Here is a 7,418-nt window from a genome sequence, read left to right on the forward strand (position 1 = left end):
TATTGATCACAAAAATCATACTCTTCTACAAATGGAAAATGCATCACAATAGGTTCATTTTTTAGTCTGCAAAAAGCTATACTGCATGAAGTAAACAAGTTATCATCTGTACATAATAAAAGTTATCATCCACTTTAGTTGAGTACTACCATTGGATAAAGAAAAGTGGTGCCTTTTAATGGAGATGCTCGTGTTGTACTGTAATTGTCCTGTTTAATGTTCTTGCCAATCACCCCTGCGATTCTTGCCTTCAAACAACTGTGTAAAGAGTAACCAAAACAATGAGTTTCAAAATAAGAGTGAACACGTGTAAACGTATACTAACGTGCAAACGTAAAAACAATGAAGCAGGAGGAGATAATTGATGCTAGCAGAGGAGATAATGCAGAAGATGCAGGAGGAGGGAGAATGCATGAAGAAGATAATGCAGCGCGCACACCAAGCAACAATTTTGCGTACCCAAACATCATGGAAACAGGTAAAATTACCAGCATTAGTGTTTACATATCATCATGGAATAAAAAACCAGTTTTATACTTTACTATTGAAGTGGGTTTGAAAATTACCAACATTGGTGCTCATATATTACCAAGCTCAAAATAGGCAAATTACCAGGGTTGTTTAGGTAGAAAGAAAAAAAAATACATTCACTGAATCTTCAGAAAACTACCATGATGGAAAACTGTTATTTATCATGCTATATTCCACTAATCTACCAGGCCAAATTGCAGGTGCTCGGGTAATCGGCGCAAACAACAACTTGCCCAGTGGTGGAACAAATGCACCTAGTGCTGGAACAAATGCAAGCACATGAGTTGGGAGCCTTGGAGAGCAGACAATAAGCGAACCTGCAACTCCAGAATCTGCTGGGATCGACGCTGCTATAGAAGGCAGCAACATGGAGGCATATTCCACACCTAGGCCACCTTTACAAGGGACAAAATTTGATACTCTGGAGAGCGCACGTGACCACTACAACATCTACGCGTGCAGGACTGGCTTTGCAATTAGGCAGCAATTCAAGAAAGAGAGGGTTGATGGAACTATAAGCAGGGTGCTCCTAGTTTGTACAAAATAGGGCAAACGACGCAGGGACAAGGATGAGCTGCAAGATGTGGAAAACCCAGCCAGCATTGTCAAGAAGAGGAAAAAAATTGTTAGGACTGAATGTGAAGCGCACATGTACATATCCCACGATGATGCATGGTGGACTGTTGGTTGTTTCGAGGACAACCACAATCACCCCCTGATCAAAAAGTTGTTCCTAAAAAAATTCTTATCATCACATCGTACATTCCGAAGGAGGAGCAGGACTTCTTGAGGGTTCTGCACGGATGCAACATTGAGACTGCGAGACAGATGCAGCTGATGTCATGGTTCTACGGAAGCGCTAAAGACGTACCCTACACGACACAAGACATTGCTAATCAACGAGCTAAGTTCCGCTTAGAGCACCGCCACACGGACGTTGGGAGCACAATTGCGTACTTCCAAGAGATGAGGGCCAAAGATTCATATTTCTACTGGAGAATCAAGCTTGATGATGAGGACAGGGTTGAGAACTTGTTCTGGATTGATCATCACGCAGGGCATATGCAGAGTATAATGATATTTGTCGTTCGACACGACATACATGACAAACATGTACAAGATGTCGTGTGCACCATTCATTGCAATTAATAACCATGGTCAATCCATCCAGTTTGGGTGTGGCTTCGTTCGAAACAAACTAAGGAGAACTTTGTGTGGCTGTTTAACACATTCCTCCATGCAATGGGTGGTGTTGCCCCAAAAACCATCATCACAGACCAGGACTTTGCAATGAGGAGTGCGATCGACAAGGTATTCTTGAACATAATACACAGAAATTGCCGATGTCATATAATGAAGAAGGCGGAGGAGAAACTTGGAAAGCTTATGGTGATGATAAACCACTAAACAAAGCGTTCAAAGACTGTGTCGACAACAACTTGACTAGTACGTACCTACTCAGTTGACCCATTTTAATTACCATGCAACAAACTTGAGAAGCCATATGAATATGTGTGAAGCACAAGTTACCATGTTCAGGTTACCATGTGTGGGTCTACACAAGCACCATGATCTTGTTGGTTATATTACCAGGGGGTAGTTTCATTGGAACAACATCAAATTACAATGGAAAAAATGTGTGGACATGTAATCACCATCTGGGTGCAAAAGAAAAATAACAAACAAAAACATTTACATTTGATATTAGCAAAAAACGGGTCTGGTTATTTTGTACCAAAAAAACTACATATGTTGATACCAACTATTGGTTTAGAAAGTTACCAGACTAGGTGTAAGACAAACAAAAAAAAGAAAAGAAAACTTTCACATATGAAAAAGAACAAAAAATATCTGGAAAATTGGTCCCGTGAAGTTACCACCTAATAACTAAGAAAAGTTACCAGCATACTTGTACTTTAATTACCATTGATTGTGTATGATGTTGTAATTGTCTCATGTTTTGTGTATCACAGAGGTGGGCAATGATGGATGAATATGGCCAGAGCGACAACGAACATTTTCACTGGCTGTGGGAAAATAGAAAATGTTGGGCCCCGGTGTACTACATGAAGCATTTCTTTCCATTCTTGCAGACAGCTGCAAGGAGCGAGGGATTCAATGATGTGCTCAAGAAGTATGTGAACCCCAACAACTCATTGTTTGAATTCGCGACTCAATACACTGCAATCCAGGAGAAAGTAATGGTGGCTGTGGCGAAAGAGCAAGTGGACGCAATTTACAAAGAGGCAGACATGTATTCATTGAACCCAATCGAGTTGCAGATGTGAGGGATATACACGCAAAATATGTTCTCCAAGTTCCAGGTAGAGATGAAGCTAAAGACTGCTTACGGATGCGACACTTTGCAAGATGGAACCTTCAGGGTGTGCTCGCTCCGAGGGATACTACCAAAGTATGGGGATAGGGACTACCATGTGCAGGCGAACAAGGATGAAGGGGCATACTCATGCACTTGCTGCAAGTTTGATCGCGATGGGCTATTGTGCGCACACATACTATGAGTAATGGAACAGATTGGAGTCTACGAGATACTGAGGAGGTATATCCTAGAGAGGTGGACATGGGTGAAGGAAATATGCCCTAGAGGCAATAATAAAGTTGTTATTTATATTTCCTTATATCATGATAAATGTTTATTATTCATGCTAGAATTGTATTAGCCGGAAACTTAGTACATGTGTGAATACATAGACAGACAGAGTGTCACTAGTATGCCTCTACTTGACTAGCTCGTTGAATCAAAGATGGTTAAGTTTCCTAACCATAGACATGAGTTGTCATTTGATTAACGGGATCACATCATTAGAGAATGATGTGATTGACTTGACCCATTCCGTTAGCTTAGCATGATGATCGTTTAGTTTGTTGCTATTGCTTTCTTCATGACTTATACATGTTCCTATGACTATGAGATTATGCAACTCCCGAATACCGGAGGAACACTTTGTGTGCTACCAAACGTCACAACGTAATTGGGTGATTATAAAGGTGCTCTACAGGTGTCTCCGATGGTACTTGTTGAGTTGGCATAGATCGAGATTAGGATTTGTCACTCCGATTGTCGGAGAGGTATCTCTGGGCCCTCTCGGTAATGCACATCAATATAAGCCTTGCAAGCAATGTGACTAATGAGTTAGTTGCAAATGATGCATTACGGAACGAGTAAAGAGACTTGCCGGTAACGAGATTGAACTAGGTATTGAGATACCGACGATCGAATCTCGCGCAAGTAACATACGGATGACAATGGGAACAACGTATGTTGTTATGCGGTTCGACCGATAAAGATCTTCGTAGAATATGTAGGAGCCAATATGGGCATCCAAGTTCCGCTATTGGTTATTGACCAGAGAGGTGTCTCGGTCATGTCTACATAGTTCTCGAACCCGTAGGGTCCGCACGCTTAAACGTTCGTTGACGATATAGTATTATATGAGTTATGTATGTTGGTGACCGAATGTTGTTCGGAGTCCCGGATGAGATCACGGACATGACGAGGAACTCCGGAATGGTTCGGAGATAAAGATTGATATATGTGATAATAGTGTTTAGTCTCTGGAAGGGTTCCAGAATTCACCGGAAGGGGTTCCGGATGTTTCCCGAAATGTTTGGGTACGAGAACACTTTATTTGGGCCAAAGGGGAAAGCCTACAAGGTTTTTGGAAAGTGCAAAAGGAAGTTTTGCGGAGTCCAGGGGCCAGACGCCAGGGTCCCTGGCGTCTGGGTCCAGACACCGGGAACCCTGACGTCTGGCCCTGGAGTCCGAGAAGGACTCTTGCCTTTCGGGTGAAACCGACTTTGTGGAGGCTTTTACTCCAAGTTTCGACCCCAAGGCTCAACATATAAATAGAGGGGCAGGGCTAACACCAAAGAGACATCAAGAAACACCAAGCCGTGTGTCGGCAACCCCGTCCCCTCTAGTTTATCCTTCGTCATAGTTTTCGTAGTGCTTAGGCGAAGCCCTGCGGAGATTGTTCTTCACCAACACCGTCACCACGCCGTCGTGCTGCCGGAACTCATCTACTACTTCGCCCCTCTTGCTGGATCAAGAAGGTGAGGACGTCATCGAGCTGAACGTGTGGTGAACGCGGAGGTGCCGTACGTTCGGTGCTTGATCGGGACGGATCGTGAAGGTGTACGACTACATCAACCGCGTTGATAAACGCTTCCACTTACAGTCTACGAGGGTACGTGGACTACACTCTCCCCTCTCGTTGCTATGCATCACCATGATCTTGCGTGTGCGTAGGAATTTTTTTGAAATTACTACGTTTCCCAACAGTGGCATCCAAGCCAGGTTTATGCGTAGATGTTATATGCACGAGTAGAACACAAGTGAGTTATGGGCGATAATAGTCATACTGCTTACCAGCATGTCATACTTTGATTCGGCGGTATTGTTGGATGAAGCGGCCTGGACCGACATTACGCGTACGCTTACGCGAGACTGGTTCTACCGACGTGCTTCGCACACAAGTGGCTGGCGGGTGTCAGTTTCTCCAACTTTAGTTGAATCGAGTGTGGCTACGCCCGGTCCTTGTTGAAGATTAAAACAGCACATACTTGATGAAAAATCGTTGTGGTTTTGATGCGTAGGTAAGAACGGTTCTTGCCCAGCCCGTAGCAGCCACGTAAAACTTGCAACAACAAAGTAGAGGGCGTCTAACTTGTTTTTGCAGGGCATGTTGTGATGTGATATGGTCAAGACATGATGCTAAATTTTATTGTATGAGATGATCACGTTTTGTAATGGAGTTATCGGCAACTGGCAGGAGCCATATGGTTGTCGCTTTATTGTATGAAATGCAATCACCATGTAATTGCTTTACTTTATTACTAAGCGGTAGCGATAGTCGTAGAAGCAATAGTTGGCGAGATGAAAACGATGCTACGATGGAGATCAAGGTGTCGCGCCGATGACGATGGTGATCATGACGGCGCTTTGGAGATGGAGATCAAAGGCACAAGATGATAATGGCCATATCATATCACTTATATTGATTGCATGTGATGTTTATCCTTTATGCATCTTATTTTGCTTAGTTCGACGGTAGCATTATAAGATGATCTCTCACTAAATTTCAAGGTACAAGTGTCCTCCCTGAGTATGCACCGTTGCGAAAGTTCGTCGTGCCGAGACACCACGTGATGATCAGGTGTGATAAGCTCTACGTTCACATACAACGGGTGCAAGCCAGTTTTGCACACGCATAATACTCGGGTTAAACTTGACGAGCCTAGCATATGCAGATATGGCCTCGGAACACTGAGACCGAAAGGTCGAGCGTGAATCATATAGTAGATATGATCAACATAGTGATGTTCACCATTGAAAACTACTCCATCTCACATGATGATCGGACATGGTTTAGTTGATATGGATCACGTGATCACTTAGATGATTAGAGGGATGTCTATCTAAGTGGGAGTTCTTTAGTAATATGATTAATTGAACTCTAATTTATCATGAACTTAGTACCTGATAGTATTTTGCATGTCTATGTTGTTGTAGATAGATGGCTCGTGCTATTGTTCCGTTGAATTTTAATGCGTTCCTATAGAAAGCTAAGTTCAAAGATGATGGTAGCAACTACACGGACTGGGTCCGTAACTTGAGGATTATCCTCATTGCTACACAGAAGAATTACGTCCTGGAAGCACCGCTAGGTGTACCACCAGCGCCGACAACTGCAGACATTGTGAAAGCCTGGCAGTCGCGTGTTGATGACTACTCGATAGTTCAGTGTCCATGCTTTACGGCTTAGAACCGGGACTTCAACGACGTTTTGAACGTCATGGGGCATGTGAGATGTTCCATGAGTTGAAGTTAATATTTCAAGCAAATGCCCGGATTGAGAGATATGAAGTCTCCAATAAGTTCTACATCTGCAAAATGGAGGAAAATAGTTCTGTAAGTGAACATATACTCAGAATGTCTGGGTACTACAATCACTTGATTCAACTGGGAGTTAATATTCCTGATGATAGTGTCATTGACAGAATTCTTCAATCACTGCCACCAAGCTACAAGAGCTTCGTGATGAACTATAATGCAAGGGATGGATAAGACAATTCCCGAGCTCTTCGCAATGCTAAAGGCTGCGGAGGTAGAAATCAAGAAGGAGCATCAAGTGTTGATGGTCAACAAGACCACCAGTTTCAAGAAAAAGGGTGAAGGGAAGAAGGGGAACTTCAAGAAGAACGGCAAGCATGTTGCTGCTCAAGTGAAGAAACCCAAGTCTGGACCTAAGCCTGAGATTGAGTGCTTCTACTGCAAAGGGACTGGTCACTGGAAGCGGAACTGCCCCAAGTATTTGGCGGATAAGAAGGATGGCAAGGTGAACAAAGGTATATGTGATATACATGTTATTGATGTGTACCTTACTAATGCTCGCAGTAGCACCTGGGTATTTGATACTGGTTCTGTTGCTAATATTTGCAACTCCAAACAGGGACTACGGATTAAGCGAAGATTGGCTAAGGACGAGGTGACGATGCGCGTGGGAAATGGTTCCAAAGTCGATGTGATCGCGGTCGGCACGCTACCTCTACATCTACCTTCGGGATTAGTTTTAGACCTGAATAATTGTTATTTGGTGCCAGCGTTGAGCATGAACATTATATCTGGATCTTGTTTGATGCAAGACAGTTTTTCATTTAAATCTGAGAATAATAATTGTTCTATTTATATGAGTAATATCTTTTATGGTCATGCACCCTTGAAGAGTGGTCTATTTTTGTTGAATCTCGATAGTAGTGATACACATATTCATAATATTGAAGCCAAAAGATGCAGAGTTGATAATGATAGTGCAATTTATTTGTGGCACTGCCGTTTGGGTCATATTGGTGTAAAGCGCATGAAG

Source organism: Triticum aestivum, chromosome 2D (genome assembly GCF_018294505.1).
Source record: "Triticum aestivum cultivar Chinese Spring chromosome 2D, IWGSC CS RefSeq v2.1, whole genome shotgun sequence".
Lineage (NCBI taxonomy): Eukaryota > Viridiplantae > Streptophyta > Magnoliopsida > Poales > Poaceae > Triticum > Triticum aestivum.